The sequence below is a fragment of the Phoxinus phoxinus genome, assembly GCF_949152265.1.
Source record: "Phoxinus phoxinus genome assembly, chromosome: 8".
Lineage (NCBI taxonomy): Eukaryota > Metazoa > Chordata > Actinopteri > Cypriniformes > Leuciscidae > Phoxinus > Phoxinus phoxinus.
This window is the reverse complement of record NC_136883.1, coordinates 32,180,908-32,200,950: the sequence shown is the minus strand read 5'-3', so window position 1 is coordinate 32,200,950 and position 20,043 is coordinate 32,180,908. Positions and strand designations below refer to the sequence as shown.

General features: G+C 38.3%; 1 protein-coding gene across 50 annotated transcripts in view; it reads right to left on the bottom strand.

Annotated features, from left to right (window-relative positions):
* The window catches only part of mef2aa (myocyte enhancer factor 2aa), an 84,388-nt gene extending 64,955 nt beyond the window's left edge, over nt 1-19,433 (bottom strand). For 12 of the 50 annotated variants that reach the window (XM_079621955.1, XM_079621962.1, XM_079621943.1 and 9 more), the window contains exons 1-2: nt 19,173-19,433; nt 11,903-12,045 (exon numbers count right to left, since the gene is read on the bottom strand). The gene's annotated coding sequence lies outside the window, so the exon portion shown is untranslated. Of the gene's footprint in view, nt 1-11,902; nt 12,046-15,546; nt 15,764-19,172 lie in introns of those variants that run through there. The other 38 variants (XM_079621967.1, XM_079621970.1, XM_079621960.1 and 35 more) reach the window with 11 other exon arrangements.
* Nucleotides 19,434-20,043: the final 610 nt, after the last annotated feature.

Here is a 20,043-nt window from a genome sequence, read left to right as displayed (position 1 = left end):
CCACCGCCTACCCCCCCACCCCCTACCCTCTGGTCGTGTGCGGTAGCAGCGTTGTAACATAATTACTGCTGGGACACTCATATTCCCAGTGATCCATTTGCGTCAGTCAGGTTTCCAAGCCGAGCCGATGAATGGATTCTCAGTTTCTCAAGGATAAAGCGATGACCCTCTCTGAACAGTTAGATCTATTTCATGTGGGAAGACCACTGTGCTGGGCGGGTGAACGTTTGCGACTAATTGTGACAGGAATCAGGGATTTTGGAGTCTATCATATAAGTGATGGAACTCCAAGCCAGTCCAGATGTCTTTTATCAACTAAACAACTGAATCCTTGAACCAGATGGGTTAGGGTTAGATGTTCAACATTTATCTATATCGGTCAACTTCTAAGTGATATGATATAAACACGACACAAAATGACACTCGATAGATATTTAGCTTCCATTATGTGACAATTTAACCAGAATCAGTTCAGTGGGAACTTATCAAAAACATCATCAATGTATTTTTCACCCAAATTACCTTTGTAACATCAGTAGATAATACGTTTCAAAGTTGGAGAAATTTCTTACATTTATATAGAAAATTGGTTTTAAAATATTATTTTAAGATTAAAAAGAGACTGCAAACTCACAATCAGTGCTGGAAAGCCCACGTGTCGCAACCCAAACATTTTCTGATGCATAAAATGAAGCCTCACTCTTATTCCCCTTATTCTAGTCACACCACAGGAGTAAAATGAGTTGTGAATGGAGTTTCACGTTGTCTTTAGGTATGTAACTTAAAGCACAGTTTACCACCTGTAATATCAGGGTCTTTGACTGATGTGCGATCGTCTTTGACATCATATCTACACCAGCTCACTCAGCATCTCCATCAAAAGTGAAATCAAAAAGAAAAAACTGTGAGCTTGTCCGAAAAATTATTTCATCACCGAAATTCATTATGACAGTATGTCAATGCGCAGGGAGAATGTCTTGACACAAAAGTCAGCATAGGATTTTTCCCCCACTTGGATGAGTTCCTCAAGAAGTTATTAAACTTTACAAATGGCTTTTTGACTTGTTATTTTGAAAAATGGTGATAGGTTGTGAAATGGTGAACTTCGGCACAAAAACGTTCATATTTCACAGATCTTTGATGCTTTTTTTAATGAATCTTTTGATAAATGAAACATTTCAATTGTATGATTTTTACCAACATTTATTCTTACTTTCCTCTCTTTCTCTCACATACACTAACAGCGCGTTATACACATACGCACACACAGTCGGTGTGATCTCTAGATGAGATGTTTGCATGAAAGCATTCTTCCGGACTGTATGAAGTGATGGCATGTGTTCCTGGCTCTCTTTGCATGACTGTCCATCAGCACAGAAAGAAAGAGAGTCATCACCAGATATAACTAATCCCCCACTGATGTACATAGAAGTGTCTGCCTACCCTCAGAACTACCCCCCGTTTTGCCCACAGCCACCCTGCAAGCTGTGTTAACTGGCATGGCGGTCTTTTGATGTTGCGCAGATCTCAGCTCAGAAATGATAAACAGATTTTCCTCCTCAGGGAACAGTGGCTCATGAGTATTAAAGATGCCGTGCATTAATGCATAACATGAGCACACAACTCGCAGTAACATTCTCTAGACAGCTAAATCATTGAAAATTCACAATACTGTGACTGTGTTTCAAAACCTTGTGAGCTGCCTACCTAGATGACAGCCACATTCAAACCTTCAATTGTTACTTCACACACCAGAAATCCTCTCTAATGTGGATCTGCGAAACTATTTAAAATCAATTAGTTGGGAGAATGCCACAACAAGAACCTGTAGTCCTAAGAAAATCATATAGTTATGCTGGTCCCCATCAGATGCGTTTCTTAGGAGGCGTTTCTTGAATTCAAAAACAGCTGAATGGGGCACAAGAGTGTAGGAGTCTCTATTTAACTTGACAAATCGCAGCACTGTTTTACTTTGTCAATACAATCATACTAAAAATACATTTGAGTGTGTTGAAAGTTAGGCTATGTTAATAACGTTACTCTGTGCGTTAGCTCGGTGGCTGGTATGAGACACTTGTTGCACATTGCAGATCGATATTAGAATTTCATATTAAATAAAGCTGATGACTTGTGTTGTTGAATGGCATGCAATTAATTTAAAAAAAAATTGTATGGTGAAGAAAATGCTGTATTATTGTTACTACAAATAAAGCTCATTCTGATTATGCTACCGTATGTTAGCTACGAAATAGTGTTGTCTCTGAGGCACGGTACAAATATATTGTAGATTCAAACAACATGACTAACTGTTGACCTATATAACAATGATTCGTTTTCTGTCAATAAAGACATCCAAACAGTTACTCATCTGTCTAATAAATCATAATACATTAAAGCGTCTTTGGTGCTTCCATGGTTTTTACGGAAGTATTACTGGAATGCGAGGGCAATGTAGATATGACGTTATTAGGCAACACAATGACACAAGCTGTTACACTGGTATATAACACAATATATAACATTGTTCTAGAGGGTTTTGAATATTTGAATCCAAAAATCTTACATATTGTTCCTGTAAAGGGGATGAATTTAAATACAAAACCAAGACGTTTTTGCAAATTGGCAAACGACTTAGACACGGCATGCTGTCAGCATGCTAATTAAAGCACCAGTACTAAAAATATCAAATCTAAAAATATATGAAAAATTTATTAAAAAAAATCTAGAACTCGTGTAATTGACTAACCATCTACGATGACTAAGGTAATCTCTGCACCCAAATACAACAAAAAAATCCTATCTTTGGCACTCCAGCTGTCACGGCAGACACCAAATGCCTTCATCTGCCTGACCTGCGAGATACTTCAGCTTTTTACAGGAAAACTTTAGAACGGCTTACACTAAATATTTGATACTATGCTCTTTCCCTATGACATTTCAATCCTCTTCAGTCCCACTGTTCTACAATACTCCATTATGTAAAAGGTTTATGCAATCCGGGCAGCATGGATGCCAATGACTCATAAACTGGGAAAGGTTGTGAACTGATGAAGTGTGTGTGTATACAGTATATATATATATATACCGTATACACAGGTGAAACTCAAAAAATTAGAATATCGTGCAAAGGATAATTTATTTCAGTAATTCAACTTAAAAGGTGAAACTAATGTATTACCAGTATTTAGACTCATTACATGCGAAAGTGAGATATTTCAAGCCTTTATTTGTTATAATTGATCTAATGAGTCTATATAATACATTAGTTTCACCTTTTAAGTTGAATTACTGAAATAAATTAACTTTTGCACGATATAAAAAAATTTCACCTGTATATAATACCAGTATATAAAAAGACTGATGAACAATAATCTGACAAACACAGGCAGCGTGGCAAATAAAATAAAAATTTAAAAAAAGAAATTAAAAAAAAAAGAAGAAAGGCAGCACCAAAACAGCTACATGTCATTGTTTGAAATCTAAATCAGAAAGCTGTTTGGGATAAAAATGCTTCCCCTTGTGTGATTTTTCAAAATGACATGATGGCAACCCGACCGATAAGCTGCATCTCTCTCTGGGGCCCTTGAAGAAAGATGCAATTGAAGAGTACCCTACAATTTTGAGAGCCTGTCAAAAAAAAAAAAAAAAAAAAAAAACATATTTGCAAAGTCAAACTATTCTCTTAATTTGATTATGGGCTGAAACACTAGAACCAACTTTGTGTTATTTCGCTGGAGTCTGTTAGGTTTTGCAGTCGGTTCAAACTCTTTGTTTTGCAGTACAAGACCGCCTGATGAGAAACGGTTTGAGAAAATAGAGGAGATGAAAAGAATGTTGCTGTAGTGTACATGCTCCAGAGAGGCTGCCGTGATGATTTTTACTTTCTCCATTCAGCACAAAAAAAAAAAAACAATTTTAAAATATAGATATGCTCTTACATAAACGTCTGCTTGCAGCTGCACTAGTGTTTATGCAACGTACTGTACAATGGAGGCACTTCTTTAGAAAACGCTGCTCTTTAACTAATGGACTCTAAATGCAGTCTCTCTTAACTCTACACAATGAACTAATGTTTGAAATGCACAGATATGCATTGTCTCTGTGTATGTTTGCTTTTTGGTTAGCGGGAATTCTCATCCGTGTAGCATAACAAATAATGATTTCTTGTAGTAAAGGCAAATCTTTCAGTTGCTTTATTCTAATGAGTTCTCAAATATGCAAAGAAACAAAGTGCAAATATTGGGCCAGTGAGATGATACTGTTATTTCTGAGAGTGGCTGATAAACTAATTCATCACTGAATCTGACAGGATTTACATACTGCTACTCCATATGCTACGGTGAGTGAGAGAAGGGGCCAGAGATGTGGCATATCGGTTGATGGGAAATACAGGTTCGAATCTGACCTGCGACGTGTCCCGTTTCCATCGCCAATGTCAATAAAACTAGCCTAAAGACAAAGAGAGGGTTCTAAAAATAAAATACAGAGACAAAGGGGTCTAGTGTGACATTGTGCTAGTGAGAGTGAAGCCCTGCTGTTAGCCTTCCCAGGAAATCTTTTTAGCACAACTGTTCTCTGATAGCCTGTGGCCTGACTGGGTGGTTAGTGACGGCCTAGCTCTCTTCCCATGTGTGCTCTGAAGCAGGCTAGCAGCTAAGCCACTGACAGACAGACGATTGGCGAAGAGGGGGAGGGGGGTGGCCGAGTGAGAGATAAGACCCCGGGTGTCAGAGAAGCTGGCCAAGTATGGCCACAGAGCAGCTGAGATACCAGGCCCCGAGTACTATTTCACCTGGATCAGCAGAGAGAGAGAAAGCTGGCAACAAGCAGAACTTTATGCACTTACGGGTGTAGTACAACCAAAGAGTTTGAGAACACGGTGACATGACATAGTACACTTGGCGAAATCAATCAATGTATAGTGTGACCTCAGTTTCAAGCCTCTCTGATTTAAATACTTCCATAAAATTAACATTTAAACCAGAAAAATGTACATACAGTACGACCAATTCCAACATTAGCCAGAGACCGTATTTCTAGACTGACCCATATCACGACATTCGTAAAACACTTTCCCGAGACAAAGTGGCATGTGCATCTTATTGTCCCGTGAACTTCGCTGCGTTTTAACTGCTCAGACTTTTACTAAGGGAGTGGCGTCATGTTTTCCCTCGCTGTAAAGTGCCAGCACCAGAGGGAGGGTGATGTCATGCCTGTAAAACTGATACCTCCCTGTCCTGGCTTCCACTTCTTTCTCCTTACATGGCAGAGGTCAACTACTCCATATCAGCTCCCAAACGAATGAGCCTTTCAGCCCGAATCCATCTCGCCATGTTTTCTCTGCTTTACTACGTTATCGTGGTATCGGCATGGCAAGCCGATTGATAAATAGACAGACGCTGCTGACCTGTGAACGTTAATCTAATCAATGTGCAAAATCAATGAAAGGGGAAACCTAATAAAACATGCACAAGGTACAAAGATTTACTATGGTTAACTATTCACAATATTCGGTTACGCCTCAGAATGGGGTACAAGACTATGGAGAGAAAATCTCAACCACAACCAAAGCACCTGAAGCTCTTAGATACTGTTCTAAGTCAAGTCATGACACACTGGTTTTAAGTCATTAGGATCTGCAATGAAAAGTGCAGAATTCAACTTAACTGAATGGTCCTTATGGAGAGAAAGCAGGCTGATGTTTATCTGAAGCTTGAGATTGTTTCCATCCGGCAACAGAATAAAAATCAAGATGGAAGAGGACCCTGCTATAGTCGAATTCTTCAGCTGAACACCAGTAAAATAAAAGACCCATTGAAATAGCGTTGTGTTGAATATGGATCTAAAAGCATGGGCAATTTCCCTCTCAGCACAGTTAAGACAAAGAGCTCCATTTACATCCAGGATGGAGCTTTTTACATGGACATCCTGCTATCAGTGTGCTACAGACAGTGGAAAGATGGAAAATATTCCAGGTGGCCTTGACAAATCACTGGAGTCATATATTACTGGAATTACGTCTTTGCAAATTCAGGGGATTAGGGTAATTTAAAACTCCCTCACAGATAGATGAGGCCGTGTGCCAAAAGCATATCGGCAGGGTTCACAGCCAGATCGGACATGTGTTTAGGGTTAAGGAGGAATCACGCCGTACAAAAGACAGCAATTTAGCATTTTATAATCTGAACAGATCTGCCTGTCATTACAATGATATAAATGCCTAATCACCGGGATGGGTTCCCCGATGTTTTTCTTTCTTCTCACAGTAGTAGCTCGTGGTCAGAATATGTCAGTGCAAGTAAAAGAGTAAACTAAAGTAAAAAAACAAAGAAGGAAAAGTCAATAACCAATGAAACGCAGTTCGGATGTTATGGGAAGAGGGAGGCGGGAACCGGCGAACATTTAAATAATTTAATAACAAAATAAAACAAATACAAAACGAAAGACAGCAGCCCCTCATGGACGACTGCTGTCACATAATAAAACATAAAAAACACAGCATAAGTCCAGGCCTGTCCTCTCTCTATCTCCACTGTCATCGCTTCTCCTTTTATGCTTCCGCTCCTCCGTGAGAGATACGCGACCGGTGCGTCGTGCAGGTGTCGATCATTAGTAATCACGGCACCGGCCTCACGCCGCTCTCTCACGGCCCTCGGGCCTCGTCCTGCTCGCCACAACCAATGATAATTTATATTACAGTATGGCACGTCAGCCACAACTCTCCAACAACAGGGAACAACACGGACGAGGGCCTCTTTTCTTCCTGTTTGTGGAGCACAGCTGCATTATTTCCAACTGTGCCACAGGTTCTGACTTGACTTGAACCGCAACAGTGCACATTCATGATTAACAGATACAGTGTGACAAATTAAAACAACATTCTTTTGGGATGATCTTTTTCCATCAGTAATTAATCATAGTTTTATTTCCTTCACAAGTGAACGAATTACTCTTACCAGAATTATCTTTTTATCATTCTGTAAAGTTCAAGAGAGTTTAAAGAGAACTGCGTAAGAGTCTTGTTAAAAAAAGACACACCCAGGACAAGTAGATGGTTTTGCTATTATGATGTACATGCCAAACATGCTTTCAGTACACAGTGACATAAGGCTGGGCAAAAGTTTCACAATTTATTCACAATGCTTTTCCTGGCACCATAAAATTAAGCAACATTGTGATGATTTTAATGAACCTTTTATTTAGCCTCTGATGTCAAATGCATTCGAGTTATATTAACGTGCAAAGAAATAGTCTCTGTGACTTGTTTTTAGTTTTACCAAAAAAAGTATGTTGATAATTATAGTTGTTTATGGTTATGTATTGTTATATTGTTGCAAAAAATATTTTGGTTTTCACAATTATAAAACATTTTGGTAAATATGCCTTGTTTATATTGATCTAAATTGTATTTGTAACTAAATGTACTAAATTTGACTTTGCATTAGACATTTCAAATCTAATTTGCGACAGATAGACAAATAATATATCATTAATATACTATAATATATTTTACTACATTATAATACAGTGATTTGTGTTTGTGTTTTTCCATCACTGATTATGAAGGAAGTATACAAATGGTGGTGTTGCATCTTGCACTTAAGACGCGCTTGTCTTTGAGCTGAAAGCATTACAGACACTCATTGCATCCAGCACTCATGAATGACAGATGATGTGTCATTATTCGAAAACAGTTCCTTAAAACTACAAACGCAGTGATGATAGAAAGCAATAATGTGGCATGAAAACAACATCACATTCAAAAACCATCTACTATGATATAAGAGAAAAACAACAAGCCAGAAGGGATGTTGGCTCAAAACGATACAAGCGCGGCATTATGGTTCCACTGAGACATGTTTCTCTCTTATGGTGCGTCCACAATAACATCCAAGGCTGATATCCTAAGCACGGGGAGCAACACACGGCTGCAGTCTGAAGCATATATCAGAGCCCACAGAGCAGAGGTAATGAGAGAACACAGGTGCAGGCTGCGTCACTCCTCTGAGCCATCAGCAGTGCCTGTCTCAACCACACGTTCACACGAGCCCACCTCAGAAGCCACACTTGCTTACGCGCACCCTCGGTGACATCACGTGACGCATGGAGGGCTGAGAGAGAGGACTTTCACAAGCTTTTAGACGCTTTTCTTTCCCATATGCTCAGTCTCACTTTCAGAAAGTAATTTTGCTAGAGGACATTTTACCTTAACAAAATTAGTATTAATCATGCAAAAGTGCGCAAGGTATTTCCAATGAATAATTATAATTGTGAAACTGAAAATTATCTATGCAGAGACAACTGAGACAAGTGTGGAACTTAAACTTTCTGGCCCATGCAGCAAAGAAAAAAAAAGTTTTGAATTAGAAAATTAGAAATTGCACTAAACATAATTGAAAAATGAAAAACACGTCGTTCCTGATATATACACAGAAACACACAAACATATATTTACATACTTTTGGGGCAACTTGTTTTATAAAGAATATTGTAATCATAATAGAGTGTAAACAAAACATAATCAATTTCTACACACCATTAAAAAGTTTGAGGCTGGTACGATTTTTTTCTTTTTTATGAATGTCTTTTATGCTCACCAAGGCTACAAAAATAAAAAATAATTATATAATAATAACCTATTGTTTTACTTTTAATAAAATATTTTGAATTGTTATGTCAAACCAAGGAAAAGAGTATGTCATGGCCAAAGCCTCAAACATTTGGTTTCTCTGAAAATCCCAGGATGTGATTTTTATACACCACACATTTGAAATATGGGTTCTCTGCGATATTCATAATAAAAATGTCCCCAACAGAGGACAAAAATGATTTGCTGGGTCCCAGGAGGATAAAGAGGCACTCTGATGACAAGTGCAACAACAGATAAAAGACATAATCCTGATCACAGTGGCACTTCAAGATAAACCGGCACTCATAGGAGTTCATAATGAAGCTTGTGTCAAGGCTAATCGCTGACCCACAAAATGAGATAATCTACGGTAAGTTACCCTCCATGGACTACACGGATTAGTGTTCAGCACTTGAAGGGTTTTGTTTTGTTTTGGTTTGGTGTTGAGTAACATGGGACTTCTGCCTATGCTGCCCTTTTAACCCTGAGAGGGCGGCGTGGTGGCAGGGTGAGGAGGCAGAGAGGAAGAGGATCAGTAGAGAAAGAGGATTAGCAGCTTTGGGCTGCTCTGGCTTCAGTCTCACACCCGTGATGCCGAGGACCCAGCCACGGCCTATAGCGAAGGGGACACCTGAAACCAGGTGCTCGCGCATGACCGCGTCTTCGGGAAGGGCGAAGGAGACAGGAAAGAGGTTGCCGATCCTTAAGCCGCTCTGCACTGTTCAGCAGCAGCACATGTGCTGAGTGGACCGTATGGCGTGGCTTAACACCAGAGGTCACAGCCAAGGGCAGGGCAGTCGAAAGGTCAACGTGAGCTGTTTCTTTAGACAACGCAGGCGTAGCCTTCCGGTCGAGCAGCACTAAATAAGTAGATCATTCACAATAGATGGCATTTGCTTTCAAAAATGCTGTTACATCGAACATGTGTGGTCAGACAACACTGGGTTTCATGGGTAATTCTTTATGCAGGGAAGGTCCAACGTGTAAATTACAATTTCAACCTGTTCCCTGGAAACTTTGACCACTTTTTCAAATGCTTACGGTATTAAAAATGGTATTGATATTGTTTAAATAGATATTTGATACAGCATGGCTATGGCACTCTGAGACAGAGTCTCCATTAAACTTCAGATGGACAGGCATTAATGTTTAATACCCTTTAATGAATGTTAGAAGTTAAATGGAGATTATTGACTAATTGAATAAAGTTCTTGTACATTTACAACAGATTTAAAACTACAAAGATGGAAGTATAACATTTGTGTTCGCAAACATTTTGGTTGGGTAACACCGACTACGTATCACACCATTCTTGCCTAAATTCTTGATGACCCAGACAGACCCGAAGGCTTTTCTAGGGAGTGACAAATAGAGAAACAGGAATACATTCAGCTGACGTGTGTCTAGCCAGATAATTCTCAGTTGTAAGTCCCTCTCACATGCTCTTATTTAATTATAATTTTGTGCATGCTTTTTTGCCCCAGCCATTCTGCAACACTGGCTACACACTTTAAATACGATTTAACCAATATTAACTCTGAAATCTTATCCACATGTCAGAAAGTGAGCTGTATTTTCATGTGGTGAGGAGGCCTGTGCCAACTTGGATGCTAATCCTCAAGTCAATGGTTTGGAAATCATCATCACTGCATATTAAGAAGCTGCCTAATAAAGCTAAAACTGAGGAGCCTAAGAACCTGATAGATGGTTTTATTTGGCAAGTGAAATGGAAACCTATTTACAGCTCGCAACAGACGCAGTTGTGTGTGCATGCAAGTTAAATGAGGAGCTAATATTTTGATACACGTCTTAAATGATGGTTTTTCTGTTTGCCTAACATGTTCCCCATATCCTCTGGTAACTTATTTAGAATCAAAAGTGTGGCAATGTGGAGTGGTGGTGGGGACAGGAGGCAGCCAGAGGTTTCTGGTTTTGGAGCTGCTACTTATGGGGTGACCCCGCTGGGACATCGTACATTCCACTGGGTTAGAGAGCCGATCCAAAAACCACAGATAATAGAGAGGGAAGTCAGCGCAGACTAAAATCAACTGAATATATGCATGCGGATGCATATTCATAACTCTGCCCTTTATGGTGATAAAAGCAACCCATTTATACGCCTTTTATTGAACAAAAAAAAAATCCTCCGAGATGTTCCCAGAGGAGGGAAAAAGGTCTGCATTGCCCACACAAGCAAACTATGGCTCAAACATTATCTGCTGGGCTCAAGATTCTGCATCCTGCCTCCAGGTCTCACGGGAGAATGCTGGAATCTCCAGCTCAATGATAGGGTTCCAATAAACAATGAATCACGCTGCTCTGAGCAAGCGTGAAAGAGAGCCGTTGCACAAAAAGAAAACCGAGCGTGATTTAATGGACATGGTGCAGAAGTATGGCACATTCCATAGGCCTGATCTGAAAAATATTTAGAACAGGACTGCTAAAGAGTCTTCACACTCTGGGAAAAAGAATGGGCCTGCGACAGGAGCGTTCGAACAAGTAATGAGCAAGACGCGTAAAATGCAATGACGTCCCCTGAAAACGTCCAGTAAGTATTGCGCAAATGTGTTATTAAATATGTCATTGAGTGGTTTTGTTGTTACTTGATTTGGTTTATATTGCGAATGGATGACAGCAAAGATTAAACCTTTCACTTAAGATCCTTAAGCTCAATTAACAATATAGTTTAAAAAGCAGTATTTTTATTTTTACAAAACATACATATTTTACAGAATTCCACAATCTTGGTCTCTACGTAATAAACTGCATCACATGATCAGCAGCAAATAATAAATGAATAAATCTCTTCTTCTTCTTTTAAATGTACAGACTAACAAAATTACATACCAGTGCCCTTGTTCTGAAAAGTTCCAGCCTCTGCTTGTTAAATAACATTTGTGGCTAACTTTGAGACTGAACAATGCATCCTTTGCCAGCTGCAGCTGACTCAAATAAGACACTTAAGAACAGGGTGTTTCACTTTAAATTCAGCTAACGTGAAATTAACCTTCAAATTAAACACTACAACTTCTGCAATGCCAATGTAACTCCTATTTGAAACAAGACCAACAACTTGTTTTCAACAGAGTTTCACCATATAAATCCTATTGTGCATATAGAGTATATTGCAGGCACTCAACATTAGATGTCAACTGACCATATGGCACTGTATCACGTTTACTTCATTAGATGTAATACATAAAAAGTGAGGCTGTGTGTAATTAAAACAGATGCCGCATTGTTTGACAGGAAGAGAAGAAGAGCTGGGCTTACCCTAACAAACGAAGCAGCACAATCCTCAGTCCTGGACCCAAAATATCCAGCTCAAGCCTTATTTACGTTCTTTCTCCCTTTGCTTTCAATGCTTCTCTCTACTTGGAGCTTCCTGGTGCTTTCTCCTCCTCGGGTAAACTGCCCTGTTCGAGGGGGAAGGGAAGAGAGGAAAAGTGTTTCGCTCAGTGATTCAGAAGCATGGTGTAAACGCCAGCCTTCTCTTTCTGACAACCAGCGTTAATTGCAGATCAGACTCGCCCACACACTCCAGACTCTCTCTATTCACTCTCTCCTGGAAGGAGCTGAGAGCAGGCTGTGAGATTGGAGTGCTATGAACAGCACAGTGGGAGATGCTCTAACCCCCACCCTGGGCAACACCAATCACCACCTCTGGAGCTCGACTTCACCACGGCTGACTTTATTTCACAAGAACAGGACAGGCATGGACTGACGCCCCTGGGACGATGCACACTGACAGAAGAGGTACGAGGGCATACGCTATAAATCTGATGCATTAATCCAGATGAAGTGTAAACTACAGTCTACAGCAAGCCTATGGGAGAAATATTAAGAAGTGGCCCTGAGAAAACTTCTACAGCCCAAGTGCGCTCTGATCTCAAGCTGTAAAACACAAGAAGTCACATGTCAGAATGTGTTTAACCGTGGACCAGTGCTGTTGAGTCTAACCTGGAAATCATATTAGATACTGATTGTATGGACTTTATTCAACTACATTAGCATGTGACTGGGGTCGAAAAGAGGAGTGATTTAAATACAATTAATGCATAAAAGAAAACAACCCAATAAAATATCAGAAATAGAAGCTTCATATAAAAAATACCCCTGGTGTATCAGTATCTGATAAAACAAAAAAACATCATAAACAAAAGACGCTTTATTAACAGAGCACAGCAGGACACCAATTTCAAGTGTGATGTTGTGCTTTATCGGATTTGTAGAGGGGCATGTCGGGTGAACAGCATTCAGAATATTAAAAGAATTCCTTCGCTGACTAATTCATTGTCAAGTGTGTAAACAGAAAGCTATTGAATTTCAGTGTGATGTTTTCAGAGCTGAATTTACACCCATGTTTAGTTTGGGCTTATTAAACTATAATGAAGTCGCACAGAAGGCCAGATGGAAAAAGTGCGATGGTATATTATACACTTGACTGGGATATTAAATCTTTACAATGCACCTCAGATGAAAACGAGGGCAGCAAAACAACTTTATTCAAACCATGTTGTAACATGGTTTGCAACAAAACTTTTTCGATGCGTGTTATCCGTACTGTTAATGGCCTAATCAAACAATAATATACAACCAATTCTAACACCAAGGCTAAATAAATCTCTGTCCATCACAAATACATACTTCATATAGCCTATGCTTATGGTATTATGTCAAGCTTCTGTATGACTTTATATTAGGTGTTTTAAGTAATATGTACTTACATATACTGTATATATACACACAATACTTATTGTGTTCATTTTGTATTGCAAAATACAAATATACAATATAATACAATATAAAATCACATCAAATGATTAATTGAAATGTTAGTACATAGTAGTTAAAGTGAGTCCAAAGGTTGATTTTTTATTTTATTAAATAACACTACTTCTTATTTACTTATGTTATACCTGGACACGTAAAATAAATGTGCTCCAGCCCAAATCCAAAATATGCACTCATGCACAAGAAAGACACATGTTTTTTTAGTTGTTGGGTTTTTTTTTTTTGGTTTTTTTTTTGGCTTAATTCAATTTGGGACAAACACTATTTCCTATAAGACTATACCATCTCTCTGAGCAGCTTGAAATACTATCAATGAATCTATATTGTATTGGGCATTGACCACTGAGGCTTTAAGCCTCTTAAAAGCCAAACAATCAGATTGACAGACAAACATTCTTCTTGAGGTCATTTTCATGATGATGTACCGTAACCTGATTGCCTGCCTCGTGTGGCTCGTAATTACAATGCTTGTCAGACACAAGCACTGAGGAACACAGCCTCATTTAGCCTTTGGCATTCGGACTACAGGTCAAGACAACGTGGCTTACTTCAGTATTAGTTTGGTCAATTTTATATCTTTATCAATGTGAAATATTCATAAATGATACACCTAAAACATTTGTGAAGGTCAAAATGACATGTCATTTTGTAATGTTGCGTTTAAGGCAAGTCTAAGACACTTAACTGATAACTAAATGGCAGGCTACAGGGCATGTGTAATCTTACAAGCACAAGTACTACACTCTCTGCCTGTGGATGATTTGGCTGTTCCCTCACTGTGCATGTCAAAGTCAGCAGCTCTTCCAGAAAAGACACAAAACAGGCCATTTTTTATGACTAATAAAAGTGAATGACCCAATTGTCGATTAGTCGCAATACAAGCTCAAAATAAAAGAAATAAAATTGAAATAATATTTAATTGAATATCTTTCCATCAGTATGGCCTGCAGATGAGTCACAATCATGTACCACACAATAGCTAGACCTCTCACTAGTTTGTAACAAGACATTGTGACCTCATGAATAACGTTAAATCACAAGTTCAATTAATATGCTATTATAAAATAATTGATGGCATCAATTTACACTTGTCTCAGTTTATTCACTAACATACAGTATGTACAGAGAGACTCCAATAAACCCTGCGACGCTTCACCAATATGACACTTCGTGCTGTTCCTATAGTTTCAACTATCCAAAGCTCTGCAAGAGACCAGCACCATCTAGATTTCAGACAGAAAAGTATTTCCAACGACTTCCAAAGTTATGCATAATAAAAGATCAATAACTTTCTATGATATTCATTAAGTTGTCGGGCGTGCTTTAGATGGCGGAGGTAATGTCATAGCCTACATTTTAACCCTGTTGACTGTGCGTGTTAGAATGTCTTAAAATCTGAAACAATTTAATTATCACAAATTATATAGTCTAAATTACGACAAATTGGTATATTTAGTTGTCTGTGCTAGTTTGGGTGCTTTAAACAACTTTTCCTTTCAAAAAGCCAGCTAGAAGGGAATAAATTGGCTATTTGACGTGCAACTTTAACCAGTTGCAGATTCAAAAAAACAAAGTGAAGAAACAAAGTTCTGAAGTTGAACTTGCCCTGTTTTGAGGTTCTGAATCTCTGCAGGTGACCCTCTTCAACCAGTGATATTCAGAAGCGAAAGCTTAACGGTTTGCTAACTACAATATCCACACAAACTCTGCTCTTAGAGTAAAAAAGAAAACCTTACTATCCACTGGTTTTCCTGACTAATATCTTTCATTTTTAATCGCCCCTCCAGAAATATTTAACACCGCCCGGAAAATGATGCGAGACTAGAGCACAACTATGCCAAGTGTCAAAGTGGACTGAACCCAAAACCACGCACGAGCTCTTCGCAGAGAATTACGAGCACGAAAAATATTGTTGTCCTTCAATCAGGTGCTCGCAACTCGGCATCAAATTCTTCCAGGCGTGTTGCCGACCCCTAGACACACACATGACAAACATGTTTAGCTTCCCAGACGAATTGTAACGCGTTTAATTTGTGCTCATCCATTCTCACTCCACGACTCCCTCCTCTTTCTCTCTCGCTCTCTGACTGCTGTCTAACATTGTTGCTATTTTTGCGACTCACCTTTTTTTCTTCGCGGTCCCCCTCGCTGTATATAGATACTGTGTATCAGTGACTCCCGTGGATACACTGTGACATAAATGTATTTTCAGTCACATTGACACACTGCTTCTATTTTCGGGAGCTGGGCTGACAAACTCAGAAGAAGCAGCAGTCGCTCTTGTCACAACACAAGCTCCTCCCCCAATATGACGAACACTAGACGGAGGCAACCTCCTACGGCAAGCCGTTTTAACATACATTCCTTTTAAAACTAAATAGGTTCAATCGCCGTATTACTGTAACTTGTGTTTTATTACAAGTAATAGATGAAATAGTGAGGTTCCTATCCTGTATAGGCCCAATAGTGCTCATTAATTCTTTCTACTTAATTATTAACAATCTTATGTTAGGACCGATTCCAGCTCTTGTAGGCCTACTCAGTTAGATACTAGGCTACCTATTTTTGAGACACTATAGCCTATACATCCCAAGTGTTACTAGTCCATTTCTTCCCTCAAGATTTACAATAGTATTTTACTTAGGCTATGTTTTATGTAATTACTAGTTAAACAGACTAGGCTACTGTATAGCTTGATTAAAAGTCTTAAATGTATTATAAATCACTATTATCAGAAATGCTCGACTATTAGTGTCTAATCCATAATACTAATGTTTATTTTACTGGTAGGCTACTAAGAAAAACTGGAATATTAGTAAAATATAAGTAGGCCTAGTAGTTCCAGAAGTTACAAGTAAAACTGGAAAAGGTACCACCAATAAATTGAATACACAGGCTAGGCTACTAAGACTACGCTATAGTATAGAAAGAAGGTTACTTCTATATACTGTGTAGCCCCACCCCTTTTCAGTGCTGAGCTAGTTGTATTCTGTCTTCTGGTTTGTATTTACACCACATGAAGGTAAAATCTTACATATGGTGGTAAAATTAAAATAAACCGCTCATTTTAAAATCTTCCTGGTTCAATTGATGACGTCCACTTCAAATATTACAATGCTCATGGTAACTTTCGTTAACTCTACAACATGTAAATCCACTTCTCCAGCTAATTACTCTTCAGCAGCCATGCCATAGAAATATACAGAGCTACTGCAAAAGCAGAAGTTCAAACACGATATTCTAAAGATGGCTGCGAGCTTGTTTTTCTGGCAAGGTCTATTATGAATGGGAGAAACTGCAATGTGCAATAGCCTATGGCGAAATACATCCCGTCTTCTAAGTAAAAGAGCCACTAGTAAAACTAGTCAATATTATTTAGGAAATAGGCTATACAAGTAACCTAGATTCTTGTTATTCTAAAGTAATAATATTTGCTATAGGGGCTTGCCATAAAACGCCGCCTCCTCATTCTCCACCTCCTACTCTACTCGTGTATCATCTCTAGTTTAAAAACAAATGTGAAAAACTCAATAACTCCGTCTTAAGCTAAATGAAAACATCACGAAAGAAGTCATACATTGTGTTTTTGTCAAAAGGAAACGTCATAAACAAGTGAGCGCGCCAGTTAAGGAGAGGAGGAAAGGAGACTGCTCCCGCCACACCATGACATCACCGTGTTTAACAGTTTGAGAAAGCGAGGAAACAACCCGAATAGTATGTTCATGTCATCTAATCGAGGAAGTGATAGTTAAAGCACTGTCGCCCAAAAAAAAAAAAAAAGTTAAAAAGTTAAAAAAGACGTCACTATTGGGCCACAGCAACGATTACTGAATGCTTTCGAAGAGTCCATTATGTGCAGAGCAATGTCATATTTATTATGGTCGTTACTGGCACTACCTTAGATACGATTGACGTAAGTTCTATAAAACAACAGTAACAATAGGGTCAGTACATTTGAAGTGACATGTTTCTCATCCAATCCGATCCCTCAGCGGCTTGTCATCACTGACCAATCAGACAAAAGAGGCTGGCTGCGTTTTACGTTGCATGTGTCAGAGTCACGTGTAGTTGTAAGATCTGTGGAAGAGGTGTGGTGCTGAACATGAGTTGTTTTTACTGAGACTTAAAGGCAATTTGTTTTACCACAGTTTTACACGTAAAATGGGACATGCAGGATATCAAATTAATTTCAACATGTTAAAACAATGCACCAACAAAAAATAGATACAAATTTACTAGAATTAGTTTGGGCCCTTTATAAATAATAACATTTATAAAACTCAGTTTGTTTTCCTTTGGAATCAGTGTTGTTATTAATCTCTTATTACAGTGAGACTTTTATAACTTTCTAATCCACAGCCATTTGACTTTGAGCTTCAAATTGAACCTGACAAAAATAATGGATGTTAATAATAAGCAATGATTATGGATTCATATAACAATCAAAACTGACAGCTAAGTCATTATATATTTTATTATAAAAATGTCTATTTACTTATTTTTTGCAGCTACTTTGTGTAAACAGATGTTTGCAGCATGAATATATATTTTTTAAGATAAAAAATTATTTCCCTCGCTGAACAGATCAACCTTATGCTTGTTTTGTTTTTTTACATTGGTTATCATGTCACGATTACATAAGTTAACATAAAGTGTGTCAATATTAATTCATATCAAATTAATTCAATTAAATTATATTTTAAAAACTACAAATTGAGCAATTTGATGTCGTCATCAATTACATCCACAATGACAAAAAATCACAAGTCAAACAAACAGATGTCAATGTAAAAGTACTTAATTATATCAATTTCTTAAGACATAAACTTAGCAAGGACAGTAAGCTACAATAGAAGATATAGCAACAGAATCCACAGCAAACTCACACGGTAAATAATCCCTTGAAAATGGCAATGGATATTGATGAAATCCCTGATTATGTGGCCTCTGTGACTTCACATTTTTTCACATTCTATTTGAAGCCCTTTAAAGCTGGAGCTGTGCATAAAAATAGTCCCATCAGGGCTAGGCACATACTCCGGATCCCCTGTGCAAACACACATTGGCACCAGAACCCAAACCACAACGAACACCAGCCACCTGTGATCAAGAGATCAGCTAGAAAGAAACACATTTTGTTCTTACATCTAATTTAGTGTTTAATCAGCTGTAACTGAACATTTTGTATATTAACTGTTAAGTAGTGAAAAGAATATTGTGAAATGCAAAATAAATTTTTATGTTTAAAGCTATTTAAAAAAATCAGTGTGGTGCAGGCAAAGCTAGACACTGACAAAATTGAACCAAAAATCTGAAAACCTGTTTCCTCTGTTTACAATTTCAACTCTCTAAAACAGACTGAAAATGTTATTCAAATAAAATGAAAGTGGTGCAATCCTGCAAAAAAAAAAAAAAAAAAAAAAAATCACAACCTGCAATGATAAAGTTTGTTGAGCTTTTTTTGATGAAGTTGAATGTAATAATTATTATGAATAAAATTCATAAGACTGAGTAAAAATAACAGAAAATATTGCAACAAGTTTAAATATATATTTTATATATAAGTTTATATATAATACAAGTTTATATATAACTTATATTATATAGGCTATATATATATATAGCAGCATGATTTCTCTGCTTGCATTATCTATTACTTACCGATCAGATCACAAGCAGTCAGCTCATGTGTTAATATTTTGTATACAATACATCTGCCCCATTGCCCCTCCCCTTCTGTGCATCTCACCTGTTTCTTGAGATGATCGATTACCTTCACAGAACCTGCTGCCAAGGCCTTCCCTCAGGTATCTTTCTCAGGTGTGCCACTCTTACTTTCTTAATTTCCCTTTTATTATTTAATTTTCTCTGTCTCTCTTTTCCTCTTTCTCTCTTGTGCGTTCTATATCTCTTGCTTTCCTCAAAGCCAGACCAGCTGGCTTTGGACGGCTTTCTTCTTGCCCCTGTGAGGCCTGACTTCACACTCTTGTCCCTGGGTCTTTCTGCCGGAAGGGAGCTGGGCGACAGAAGTTTGAAGGGTAGGATCCCAGATGGACGCTGACATGCTGGGCATGCGTGTATGTGACAGGGCTTGGCTCAGGGGAGTGGTGGACCAGCCGCAGCTGTCACTCACCAATACTGAGGGTGTTAGATGTGTTTTGTGTTCTTATTATTCTTAATAAAAGCGATGGGAGAACAACAATGCCTGACTGTTCACAAGAGATGGAAGATGGTTCGCGTTCTCATAATAAAGCCTTGCCAGTGCCACCACCAATATTTCCGAGTATCATTTTAATTGCCAATAGAAGTCTAAATACCAAATAGCAAAATTTCGAAATAAGCCAGCTGAAGCTCTTCATGTGCCTGCCAGGCTGCCAGCTGAAGTTAAAGTTTTGTATTGATAGGTCATAAAGACCCAAAGAATTGCACTAGGGTTTATAAAACACTCAAATAGAAGACAGCTGACATTTTCAGCATTGTACCAGACCACAAATAGCTCCAGACTGCTTAGATACCATGCCACCAATTAAATAAAGGATATTATAATATCGCTCATATAACAGACTGTTAGAGCACAATGGTTAGAGTTAGAGTTCTGAACTTTCTTAGTCTTTATGAAC